Here is a 14150-nt window from a genome sequence, read left to right as displayed (position 1 = left end):
TTGCATGGCTTGAGTTACTGTGGAAGACATCGTTTTCTTTTGCTTTTTTACAGTGCAGTTTCGGGTAATACCAATTTCACAAACTGCCAGCAAGAGCCCAGTGCTACAAAATCCACCTCATTAGCAGCGTGTTGTAATTCCAGTAGCACTGCTAGAACTGTTACCCCGCCTTTGTAAAATGCCTACAAAGAACATTCAATTCAAAGGGCTTCGATTACAGAGTTCAGCAAGAGCTTCCCTAGCACTGTCAATGCTCAAGTGCTGAATGGAGATGGTGGTATGGGTACAAGCATCCCACTCAGTGATGATGCAATTAGAAAATTAAGGCACAATCATCCTGTTCATTCCCTGATTTACATTTTCAGTGGGCTTCAGTACCCTTTTAGCAGTTGTCTCAAACCAGTATGTTGGTGGAATTTCTTTTTTTCATTAGCTTTGTGGAGCATTTCCTGCTGCAATGGCATAAACAGGAAGGCAATATGCGGTTATGCAGCAACCCTTCAGACTGCATTGCGACACAAGGCAAGCGCTTACCTCAAAGATGAGTAGGTTACTCAGAGGAAGCAATGTAGTGGCTGGGTATGGTCTTAAAAAAAAAAACTGCTTTGTAATGCGGTTTTTCTATACGGCCAACGAAGTTGTTACTCATTTATTCATACGCTTCATTAATTACTGACAAGGCGTGTCGGTAGGAATACTTTATTTGGCACGGAAGTCCTGGCTGACGTGGGCCTAATGTGACTCTGCCTGTAGGCCAAGGTGCAGACTTGTGGGCACAATCTTGAGCCAGTAGCCTGGAATGGGGAATAGGTGCCTGGGACCACAGAATGCCACACCATGCAAGGTCAGCTGCTGCAGTCTCTCCACTTGTGTCAGTCATACACAGGGTTGGATGCCATGAAAAGAGAAGAAAGTATGCAAGCTCAGAAAAATAAAATGCAACTAATAAACCGCTAAGAGAAACCCACAAACAAATACACAAAAAAAATGGAATGCATATGAGAGAAAGAAGATAAGGACATCTCCCAACAGACTGTAGCAGCAGCCAACATACTCCTGTAGTGGCTTTGCGTATGGACATTAGAAATGTTCTAAAAAAAAAAATAAAGGAACATTGTTCAAGGTGTGCTGGAGAAACCACACACAAAAAGAAGTGTGTACAAGGCAGAGACCAAGAATGAATGAAAATAGTCAAGACAAACAACAAGAGGGTTTCTGAAAGGCTTCTGACGCTGGCACACAGGTGGTCACAAGCTCCATATGCTAAACCCAAAACCTTAAAGGGGCGAAGACACCAAATTTTTGGTTGGAGTGTTCTTAGTTTCAAACATTGCATACTCCCACCAGGCGCGCGATACGTGCTCTGCGATTCAAATATGCGCATTAAATATCGCATTATTTATACTGAGCGATTTCGGTTTCCGAGTGTCTGGGCGCCTTATGATGTCACTCCCGAGGAAGAGCAGTAACCCTGGTCATGTGGGCTCTAAAAGTAGCGACACAGGGACCGCTGCATCGTCTGCTCTCGTACATATGCTGTGCATACCAGGGCCTTTTGAAATGCCAGCCAGTACTGCGATATGCTTTATTTTCGAGTAGTTAAAATTATAAAACCGATATTTGAAATTACAATACAAACATGTTTCCACAAAATGCAGTGATGAAAAGAAAGATTTCGCGCAAATATTTTATTCCTCCTCATAATTTATCACATCCTAAAGCTTGTTGAGCATCTCAATGTGAATGAGGGAAAATCATGTAGAATGGTACAATTTGTCTGAGCCATAACCGTGTTCAGGAAAAAATGACAGCTTGACTTTGCAAGCTGCCGAACGACAATATTTCGGCTTTTCACTTCTCGGCCTTTTGGCGAAGATCATAGCACATCCGCCTCACATTCGGGAAATGCTGTGTTCGATTCCCAGTGCCGCCGGGTACCCACCGGTTTTTAATGAGTGCAAGATTTCCCCCAGCATGGTGCTCGTCTCATCTCAGGTGCAATGCTTGAGAAAAGGGTCTTTGACCAAACCGTTACCTTGACTGATCAGAGATAAGTTCCGCAGTCAAGCAAGCCTAAATCTGCCTCGTGCGGTAGAAGCCCATCTTTTTTTTTTAACCTGTCATGCACACCTGCCGATGCGTGTAAGCCAGCCATAATGGGAGCGAGCAAATACCGCTGCACTTTGCTCGAAGGGGGTTTGTGAGCAGAGAGTGCTATGGCACACCTCTCTTGAGGCTAGAGAAGTGAACGTTTCATGAACGCTGTAAGTTTTGTAACTGGCACAAGGCGAGAGTTTTGGACTGTGGGTTTTAACCACATGGAGTCGATTTTGTGCCCACATTTGACGGGAATTTTGAGGCGCAGGCTATCCTTCCCACGCAGTGCACCCCTGGAGAGCCGAGCACCAGGCCGGGGGGCCGCCTATTCCCATTGGATTAACCGGCTGGTGTACCGGAGGCCGCGGGAGTCGAACCCACGACCTCCCGTAGCCGAGGCGAGCACTCAAGCATGAGGCCACGGCTGTGGTGGAGATGCTCTTCTTGTCACAATTCAGACGCTGAAAAGGCATATGACGTGATGTGGCATTGTTGAGAAACATAAAACGACACAAAAATTCGATGAACAGCAGCTTAAGCTACAACAACAGTGAGAGCATTAACAAGACGACTTCTTCCACACTCCCTTGTGACACCTCCAACTGTGGAATGCTGCCCCAGATGCAGCATTCTTGACGTGACATGGACGGGACATAGTAGCAGCGCAAAAAAACACACAAAAGAACTAAACACCGAGAGACACGCACAGACACTGCACTGTGCGTGTCAGACACACACAGACACTGCACTGTGCATGTCTCTCGGTGGCTAGTTCTTCTTTTGTGTGTGTTTTTTTGCACTGCTACTATGCCTTAGCCTCTATTTGTTTGTTTCTGCAATAGCCTACAAGACTGACGAGGCCTGAGAGCAATATTTACAGATCGATTTTGATGCCATGCTAGGGTGGCGTGTCACCTCACATCAGTATACTGAAAGTGCATGAATTCTGCACATTACTGTGACTACGGCTTATTCCACAGAGAATACTTTTGAACGTAGCTGTGTCTATTCATATGCACCAGCCCAAATTTAATGAGGAGTGTGGCAACCTGTACAGAACCAACCAGTATATACAATGCTCACTTAAAATGAAGACAAGAAAAAGACAGCTAAAACAGACAGGCTGCCATGCCTAATACTCGTTAGAAGCAAAAACATGTGATGCCAATGAGAACGGACAGTGTGCTGCACACTCACAGTATAGTAAAAAATCATAGCAGACCCCTGCGTTAATTTCAGTCCATCCTTTTCCCAGACTTGGCCACTCTCTTGATGGTATCCCTCATAATTCCCCGATTTTTCCAGGTAAACGAAATTCCTTTGACAATTCTAGGCTGCTAGACACCCTTTAAAACCGTCACAAGCCCTTGAAAGAAATACAGTAGGACTTTGCTGTTCCGTTCTTGGTTCGTGTAATCTGCAGTATCACAAAACCAAAAATTATGTGTGTTGTGCTATTTTTATTCACAATACAAAACCTGGATATGTTTCTGAAATGATTCCCTGGCTTACATGTCCATAATTTTGCCAAATTCTGACCATATGATTAATTCAGAGACCAAGAGAAAATGCCAGCCAAGCTAGTCATCATTTTTGGATGCTTTGCTCAAATGCACCTGAGCACTGCGGAGAAGACTCTGTTGCTGCTCTGCACAAAGGCAAGGAGCATTTAAAGAGCAGCTGCGGCTCTTCCACAATGCACAAGTGAAACGGGACAAAGTATCTGAAAACGCTAAGAAATAGTTGACGGAATGGACGTGCCACGAAACTTCAGCCCCATGGAAAACGAAAATATGAAAACTTGCAAGCGCTAGAAAAGGAACTTTTCAAAATTTGTGCCAGCACATTCACAAAAGTTTTAATGAAGTGAAAGTGCCAATAAATGCCAGGGACTAGGAAATGGCGCAAAACCTGGACATAGAGACAATCACGTGCAGAACCGCAAACAAATTTTTTGTAGGTGCTAATTCAAGCTTGCTGCTAAAACATTGCATTCATAACATAAAAAAAAGAAAGGGGAAAAGAAGGAAAAGACAAAAAAAAAATAAAAGGGAAGGTGGCACAAACCTTTGCCTTAAAAATGCAAAAGGCTTTGTCTCGTACCATTTGCAGACGCTATCATGTCAGGATTTCGCATTCATTGAAAAGCAGTGCACAATCACCTTGAATGAAATCAGTGTGTGGCAGACTAGCCAGCAATTAAATTACTGTAATAAAATTACAGTAATTAAAAAAATTTCTCGGTAAATTTTTTCTCTGTAATTTCTAATGCAATTCATTACTTTTGTGGCCTGGTAATTTAGTAATGTAATGAACTACTTTCAAGCAGTAATTTCACAGAAAGTAATTAATTACTAGCGATATTACTTTTGCTGCATACTGAGTCCATGCTTCTTGTATCTGCCATAATTTGGCCTTGCGTTTGTGGAGATGAGCATCTACAAAGCAAAGATGCAGTTATGGGGGTTTAACGTCCCAAAGCAATCGACTCGGGCTATGAGGGACACCATAGTGAAGGGCTCTAGGAATTTTGACCACCTGGGGTTCTTTAACGTGCACTGACATCGCACAGTACATGGGCCTATGGCATTTCACCTCCACCGAAATGAGACTGCCACAGTCGGGATCAAACCAGAGTCTTCCAGGTAGCAGCTGAGCACCATATAACCAATAGGCCGCCACGGCGACTCCCAAAGCAAGAATAAATTACGGAGGGCACTTGAGACTACTTCCATGCTTTGAAGGCGAAAAACATTCACTTTTTAATTTATATTGTTTCCTTCCTTTCTAATGGCACACCTACTCATTAGCTTACAGTCATAAAGCATCACATACATTAAATGAATCATTACTTGCCAAGAAGCAACGCGGTTTTTGTGGCCCATGGGTTGCACGATCGCCTCGCAATCTGAAGGCCCTTAGTTCAATTCTCTGCACCCTCGGAAGAAATTTTTCTCTTTGCTTATGATGTCATTGGGGGTTGTGGACCACTTGGACATCGACAACGACACCGGGTATCGATGTTAATGTCCCAACTAAGGCTTGTGCCTTGAAAGCGCGCAAGCAGTAATAGCCAGCACCCCAGGGGTGCACGCGGACGAGAGGGGATGTGTGCGCGGCGTCAGCACTGCCCTGGTGAAGAGTGCATATCAGTCACAGGACTGCTACACATCTTCCTGCACTGCGTACGGTCTCACACACAAACGCACTGCATGGCCACCAGGAGAGCTCGATGACCAAGGCATGCCATATGGCACCTTCGCGCAGACGCACTGCGAGTGCTTGAGCAAGTACTTTGATGTCGCCGCACTGACAAGAGGTCTGAACTGAAACGTCTAAGAAATTTGGTCGTGAGTTGTCGGGTTTTTGTGGCCTCATTTGAGGCCCTATTTCTAACTCAAGGGCAACATCGGCAACAGCGTCCCAGAGACATGCAATGTATTTCCACCAACTTGCCTCCAGAACAAATCAATGGAACAGTAGAATTGGCAGCTTCTCGTGCCCCTGTACACTTCTGGGATGATGCGTGGATAAGCAGTCAATGCACCCCCGCTGTTTATGTGGATGACAAATTCTTCAAAATCAAGATGGTGGGACCATATTACACACTGCATGTGTACTTCTGATTGAAGAGTGATATGAGAAAGATCTAATCTACATCAGCAAAGCGGCTGTTCAAATTGACTAAAGAGGGGCAAAATTTCCGACGCCCATTTTCAAGCTCAGTGGTGGTGCAAACAAAAAACTAAGAAATTTTTGCACAAACTATGACCAATGCGCAACATTTTAGCATCAAAACTAAGAAGTAGTTTTCATTACTTAAGGCAGGTAATTGTAATGTAATGTCATTACTTTTTGGGACCGGCAGTTTGTAATGTAATTTAATTCTGTGATTTCTAGAAAAGTAATTAGTAATGAAATTTAATTACTTTTCAAAAGTAATTTTGCCATGTACTGTGTGTGGTCAGCAGCTGCCTAGGGAACTTCTCAGTGTCCTTAAGTTCTTACGCAAACGATGACACACCACCCAGTTTCCTACATGTGACAATGTCCATTAGAAAAAGGAATATTGTGACAAAGACGATGAAGCTGGCTGTGGTGTTGTACAGAGCAGTCGCGCTAAACCAACGGCCATTAGGTTACATCTCTGCCATCGTTCATCACGCCTCACTCTTTGGACGGCCACTACGTAACAATATTATACACCACACAGCATTTGCATTGGAGGGGATGGCCAAGAGCATTTTCCATTTGGTTTTCTGCGTGCTAAAGGAATACAGACACGTAATTTTGGTGGCATGTTTTCTCTACAACGATGCAGAAAATACTGCTACGCATGAATCACCATGTGACATTTGCCCACGGCCGCTAAATAATTTATAATTGAAAATTTTTTGTCACGCTGTTTCAGTTTCAACAGCCAAGCAATTGCTGCGACGTCAAAGAGTGGTTTTGTGTCACGTGAGACATGGAAAAGCGCCCATATAATCGCTGCTTCATCGTTATAATTTACTGCAGTGCTGAAGCCAGCCTTCATCATGAGCCGGAATGACAACTAATGTGGAAGCAGCGATTATATTGCAGTTTTTTCATGCCTCACGTGACCTGTAGGCACACGTTAGCGTCACAGTCCTCATTCGGCTGTTGAAACTGAGACCGAAACAGCACGAGAAAGAAATGCTATTATAAATTAATTAGTGGTTATAGGAGAATACCAGGTGGTCATTCATGTATAACAACGCTTTACGCATCATTACAAACAAAAAACACGCACCCAAATGTTAGATGTCTATACTCCTTGAATTCTTTAGACCCACCATTCTGGTCACTGACCTTGCTTTGCAGTTCATCTCCTGAGCAACTTAGCAATATCACCTGCGAATTGCAGATTACTAAGGTATTCGCCATTAACTCTTATCCCCAACTGTTTCCAATCCAGGCCTCGGAATAGAGCAGGTATTCCTAAATACCTCCTGTTTACAGGAGGTATTTTGTTTTAGAGAAGGCATTGTGGAGACTTATTAATGTTTTTGCATGATTGGTGAAGTATTAGACACTGCAGTCCAAGACTTCTTCAGCACAGTTTGGTATTGACACTGTTGCTTCCATCATTGGCAAAACGCCATACAATGAAAGTAACGCCTACATGGAAGCTGAAGACAGCTAAACCAGTACTTTTGGAAGGAACTGCATGCCTGCTAGACACTTGCTTGTTCACTCAAATATGGCACCTGGCTTACATGCCTTCGAGGCTGCCCTCGTAGCCATGTGATTAAAGGGTTTCATCTGCGCATTCTTTGAAGTGCCTCGGGTATCATCTTTTACCAGGTCAACGGATATACTCAGGCTGCTTTCAGTTTGGTCATATTGTTACTTGGCGACCAGCCGAATAATAAGCGGCGATGAATGATGGCAGTGAGATTATTTTAATGTCCGCTCGCCTATAGCGCGACCTTTCTGTTCCCGCGCCACTGCCAGCTTCGTCGTTTTCGTGACGCTACCCGGGGCTGCCGAGCGATCGTCCCGATAGTGAATAGAAGAAGACACCGACAGAGAGACGCGCTCAGTGGAGATTGGTTCAGAGGACGGTACAACAGAAATGGCATAGGGGGAAGTGCTGGCTGCGATGATGAAAGATATGTGTGAATGAATCTTGGTCGACGAAGCTTCCGGGTCACAGGTCGCCAGGAGCCGACGGCCGAAGCCTTTGGATGCACCGAACGGCATGGGCAGGGGGGGCAGTGTCCTCACGTGTGGGCGGCGTCTCGGGTCGCGGCAGCGTTGTCATGTCAACGTGTCTTGTAATCAGGGCGGGGGACGGGGCTGGGGTGAGCGGCGAGGTCGGTTCAGGTTCGGCGGGCTGGGGCACAGCCGGGCAGGACGAACCAGGTGCACACGGTCGACGATAACGGCAGGCGAAGGGCTCCAAAGCTCCAGGACCAGGATGGGGATGATACCCCGCATCTCACATCAAATGTTACGTGGCAACCAGCCGAATAATAAGCGGCGATGAATGATGGCAGTGAGATGATTTTAATGGCCGCTCGCCTATAACGAGACCTTTCCGTTCCAGCACCGCTGCCAGCTTCGTCGTCTTCGTGACAATATTGCTGCTTTGCACACAGTTTTTCTTCAGTGCCACGAGGTACGCCTTAACGAGGTTTTACTGTACCTGTGAGTACTAAGGTTGCTGAATTTGATGCGTCTCAATGTGAAACCTGAACCGATTCATACACCTCCTGTAGTAAGGCCCATGAGCCAACTATAAAATTGAAGCTCTGATCTATTGCTATGCGATGCATTCAGAACAGGTGCTGCCCTTGATGGTCGCACAGATAACTTTGACCACAATGGCAACAAACGCATCAAAGGTTGCCTCCAAACTATAGCTCTCCACCATTCGTGGCATGTTTTTTGCTGCTCTACTGTCTTTTTCCACAGTGGCCCACTCATAACTCACCCCAGTTCTGACTGCGGGGCCAATCCAACAAACAAGTCAAGTCTTACGCAGTGCTGTTCGGATGGACCTTATGGTCATGCCACTGCTCTAATTACACCCCACCACTTTCGCTCGGCCCCATGGCGATATTCCTAACACAGGTGAGGGAAGGAGGAAGTTGGAGTACCGTGAAAGCCAAATGTACAACAAGGACATAGTGCAGCGGCCTCGCTCAAAGCTCTTGCCCTGAGCTCAAACAGCACCGGTACTTCTGGTTGAGCTTACAACTTCGTCATGCCAGAGCTGACAGCTCACCAGCCACACATATCGAAACAAATTTTTAATTACACATGCCAACAATGCCACATCTATTAAGATATGGAAGATGGTGTTAAGCCATCTATGCTCTAACCAACCCAAAATTCTTACTACTGTCAAGCAGATGACCTCGTTTCTCTTAGGCAATACATCCAGCTCATTACTGTTCACAGCTATGGTAAATTGTCATTTTGACTTCTCAGATTTTCTCACCAAGAGGCACGAGGGCAATTGGTTAACTGTACGGTTCTTGGGACCAAGCGCCATTAAGCAATCACTACGAGCTCTGGGCAAACACTCCCTGAAGTGGCCACCAAAAATCTTGCACCAAAGCTGCAAATTATACTGTTTGAAAGGGCATTACTTTTTTTTTTATTTATTTGTACCTCAAAGGCCCACAAGGGAGTATTACATGAGGGGTGGGCTGACATGTATTAAAACATCCTGCCAGAGAATTTTTCAGAAAAGGCAAACTGAAGAACTAAACTATTCATCTACATCCTTGAGGCTTTTTTCCTCCCGTAATTCCCACTGCACTAGGAGCCGTGTGTTGGTGCTTGAATCTGAATGCCACACACCCATATGCATGCAGCACACATCCTTTTACCAGCATAGCACCACGTAAGATCATGTCAATGCCTCATTTGGGGACAAGGGGTGCAAGCACACAGAACAGTAGGAACAAAACGCAAAGACTAATGTTGTGTGAGTCACTCCTGTGCTCTCTGACTTTAGGGCTACATGTCTCAAGATGAACAATCCTCTCCCCATTTTCCTAAAAAAAGTGAAACTACAACAAACATCTACTCCTAACTTGTGAAAACAAAACGACGAACACAGAAGGAAGAACATAAACGTGTCTCGTCCTTGTCTTTCCATGTATTCTTCAATTATGGGAACTACTTCCTCGTTCAGCTCCCTGTCCTACATACATTCGTCTGTGGCTTCTTGCCTCTGCTTGTCTCAAGGGGCACAAACGTTGCCAGTTTCACAGCAGGAGGCCCACTTTCAAAATTATAATTTGCTAGATCCGTGACAGCCTAGTTGTTTTGTTCACTATACAGGCAGGCTTTGTTCTTTTGGGGTCTGTAGGTGAAAGCTGTTGTCTTAATAGTGAATGTTTCCGCGTTTCCTTTTTGTTTCTTCTTTCTATGTAATGGCTAGGACAAAAACTGTCGCCCACCCAATGCAAAGGAAATAGCCACATAATCATAAGGTCTCTTCCATTTGGCTGCACTTTCTGCACTAGTTCAAGAAGTGCAGCACGAGTTCTAGGCTGGCTTGCACTTGCCGAAATGGAAGCGCAGCTGCGGTGCAGCAATACGGCAGTGCCCATGTGTAGGTCGAAGAAGCGGGAAAGGTATGGCACTAGTTATTTAATGAAATGATGACAGTTCTTTGTTGAAAGCTTTATGGTTTATGGGGGTTTACCGTCCCAAAGTGACTCAGGCTGTGAGGGATGCCATAGCGAAAGGCTCTGCAAATTTCGACCACCTGGGGTTCTTTACCATGCACTGACATCACAATACACGGGCATCTAGAATTTCGCCTCCATCAAAATTCGACTGCCGCGGCCAGCATCGAACCCGCGTCTTTCGGGTCACGAGTTTCATCCTGGCCGCAGTGGTCGAATTTCGATGGAGGCGAAATTCTAGGGGCCCGTGTACTGTGCGATGCCAGTGCACGTTAAGGGAGCATAAAGACCTAATTTTGGTGGCATATTTTCTTCTTTATAATGATGCGGAAGACACTACTATGCATGAATCACCATGTGGTATTCGCCTACAACCGCTAAATAATTTATAATCGAATATTTCTGTCATGCTGTTTCGGTTTCAACAGCCGAATGAGAGCTGTGACGTCAAAGAGAGGTTTTAGGTCATATGAGGCAGAGAAAAACTGCGATATAATTGCTGCTTAATCGTTTTAATTTACTGCAGTACTGAAGCCAGCCTTCCTCAAGAGCAGGAATGACAACAAATGTAGAAGCACCAATTATCTTGCAGTTTTTCACGCCTCACATGACTTACAACCTCTCTTTAAGGTCACAGTCATCTTTCTGCTAGTGAAACTGAAACAGCACAAGAAAGAAATTCAGTTATAAATTATTTAGCAGCCATAGGAGCATACCACATGGTAATCCGTGTATAATAATGCCTTACACCTCATTACAAAAAAAGATTGGCTTGGTTTATGGGGGTTTAATGTCCCAAAGCGACTCAGGCTATGAGGGACACTGTAGTGAAGGGCTCTGGAAATTTCGACCACCTGGGGTTCTTTAACGTGCACTGACATCACACAGTACATGGGCCTCTAGAATTTCGCCTCCATCAAAATTCAACCCCCGCGGCCGGGATCGAACCCACGTCTTTTGGGTCAGCAGCCAAGCCCCATAACCACTGAGCCACCGCAGTGGCATTATTACATTAAAAAGAAGAAACCACGCACCCAAAAGTTAGGTGTCTATGCTCCCTTAAAGAACACCAGGTGGTCAAAATTTCCGGAGCCCTTCACTACGGCGTCCCTCATAGCCTGAGTTGGTTTGGGACGTTAAACCCCCATAAGACATAACCTTTCAGCAAATAACTGTCACCATTTCATTAAATAGCTTGTACCATACGTTCTCTGCTTCTTCGACCTACACATAGAGGAGGTGAGTGACTGAGGAGTCATAATGAAAACCTGAGCGGTCAAGTCGAGTCGCATGGGCAGCATTTCAGCGCTAATTCGTAAGTCGCCTGTGTGTATACATGCAACGATTTTTTTTTTCTTTCTGTGAAACGACCATTTCCTAGAGCAGGTTTATGGTAAAACTTCATTGCAATTTGCTGCTTGAAAATTCTTCCAAGTGTTTCAGAATTTTGGTGGTGTCGGCGGCATGCAGTTGGTTGCAATTTCGTGACGACAGCAAGGCTATTGGACAATCGGGCCTGCACTGGACCATTCGTTTTGGAAGCGGCCAGTGCCAAGCTGCATTTGAACTGCCTGAGCTGTTGTTGCACGCTGCCGGCACCACCGCGGAACTTCACAGAACTAGTGCAGAGAGTGCAGCCAAATCAAAGAAACCTATCATTACCAATCTTAACAAAGTTGTAGTTTGGGCTTGTTCGTATAGCATATTAGAAGACATAGCGCAGCACAATGGGATAGAGAAAAGAACACAGGACAAGCGCTTATTCTGTGTGCTCCTTTTCTCTGTCCCATTGCGCTGCACTATGTCTTCTTCTAATATCACCACAATGACCTGTCACACACTGCAACAGTGCCTTGTGAGCTTTATGCACCTCACAAGCTTCCAAACAGTCAAAGGACATCAAGCACATTGCCCACAATGTTCATCTCTTTAAGGGCTCTTTACACCATTAGCTGTAAAAAAGGTCTTAAGCTTAGAGGCTTTAAAATTAAGCTTGCTTCTCCAGCTGCCTCATGCGCTCCATTCTAGTTGGCTACCTGGGTCCAAGCACCTTTCCCACGTAAAACCGATGCTCGGCGCAGGTGGCACAGCACTCATTTTAAAATTCTCACAGAAGGTTGAGGGCTCACCTTGTGGCGCCTTAGAGCCTTTGCTGCCTCAGCATTTTAACGTCCCATTTGTTCAGCCTCTGCGCCAGCAAGCCAACGCCGGACTCGAAGCAGGAATCGGGAAGGTCCGTGCATACCACAAAACTGCCAGTCAGTTTTTAAAGTCCAGTTTTCTGAAATAAATATGAGTTTAAAAGAACATGTTTCGCGCTGCAGGCACCAAAGCGTAATCGCTTATCTCGCCGCAATTTTTGCACCTGATTTAGAAAGCGAATAGTAACAGCAGAACACAGCTGTAAAGGGCAGCATTAATTCAACACTCTACAGACTTTCCCAGCCGCGGGGCCACAAAAAATCGGACCGCGTACAAAACTCATCGCACAAACGGTTAGTTCAACTGGACTGTTGTCAAAAGTTTCCCGCCTTTTTTCGGGAGCATGCAAAAACTGGTAATTATGCGTGTTTTACATGACCATGAGGTACGTTGGGCTGGGTTGACAAAACATATAAAAACACGTTCAGCGCATGCTGTTTTCTGTAGACCTGCACAGAGCTTTTGAGCAGAACTTACGATAAAACAGTTGAGTCTTTCCCTCCGGGCCTTTGGGTCCACTGTCGGGCAAGCGGGCTCCGTGCTAGTCCTGGGTTATCTGCTCACACAAAATATTCGGGCGCAAAGAAGTTTACAACGGAATGCCGAGCGTCAGATAAAAGGCAATCGCTCAGTATGTGCATACCAAAAATAGAAAGAACAAATTGCTCACGTGCAACACGAACGCGCGCTCTTTCCGCCAACCGGCCATACTGCCGCCATAGGCTGCGTTCCAATACTCTAGACGTCTAACAAGACGTCTAGTGTGACGTCTAGGAAGCAGTCTACATGTCCATGTATTGGAACTTGTCTACTGCTCACGCCGCCTCGCGGCATAATAATGTAACTAAAGGTTATGAACAGTTGTACTACTATTTTTCACAAACTGAGCAATAACGATAATTAAAAACGTGTTTTCAACAAGTTTACACATTTCTTCTGCAATGACTTTGCGCGTAAACCGGACTGGTGGATGTGCCTATCGGTCAGTCTACTTGTAGCAGACGGGGCCGCTCTCCGAAAGAGATATGCGATTATTCTTTTATTATTGATGCTCAACTGTACATGCTCCTCGAACGTGCTCGTTCAGACGGTCCTGTAAACATAAGAAAGAATACGAAAGACTGTAATCAATATGCGCGAAATGCGATACGGCTAATATACACTGCAACAGGAAAACACATACGTGACATTAAACCTGCTGTCTGCCCTACGTCGCACTCGGAGACAGCGAGAGACCTAAATACAGCAACGATCTTTAATCCTGCAAAGACTAAAATCAATTCGCAACATGCCGGTGTATTTGTTCTGAGAGTGTAGAGATAAAAAAAATGCACGCGAAAGAGTTGATGCAACTAATACAGCAACAGAAGAACACATTTGTTAACCGTCACGCCAGCCGTCTTAACGCCCGTCGAGGAAACCAACGGCAGCGACGAGTATTAATCTCTAAAATAAAGGTGCTAATTAAGACCCGGCATCGTCAGATGCCGGATCACGTAAACAGACCTACAGCGTCCGCTGCTGTAGCAAAGCTCTCAACTGCACGATTTTCTCCTGCGTGATTCACTTCTAGGAATCGCACGTCCACGAAAATTAATTAGCCACTAGTTTGCGTACCAAATAACATAATAGAATGACTCACATTTTTCCTTTCCTATACTCCGTGTACAGTCCGACGCC

General features: G+C 45.2%; 1 long non-coding RNA gene across 1 annotated transcript; it reads right to left on the bottom strand.

Moving 5' to 3' along the window:
* Nucleotides 1–683: 683 nt before the first annotated feature.
* On the bottom strand, nucleotides 684–12543 carry LOC144107501 (uncharacterized). Its single transcript, XR_013309290.1, has 2 exons — nucleotides 12398–12543; nucleotides 684–866 (listed from the first exon to the last, which is right to left on the bottom strand). It is a non-coding gene; the product is annotated as an uncharacterized LOC144107501 (long non-coding RNA).
* Between the last annotated feature and the right edge of the window lie 1607 nt (nucleotides 12544–14150).

Source organism: Amblyomma americanum, chromosome 10 (assembly GCF_052857255.1).
Source record: "Amblyomma americanum isolate KBUSLIRL-KWMA chromosome 10, ASM5285725v1, whole genome shotgun sequence".
In the NCBI taxonomy this organism is placed as follows: domain Eukaryota; kingdom Metazoa; phylum Arthropoda; class Arachnida; order Ixodida; family Ixodidae; genus Amblyomma; species Amblyomma americanum.
Note: the sequence above shows the minus strand (reverse complement) of the source record. Positions and strands in the feature narration are given on the sequence as shown.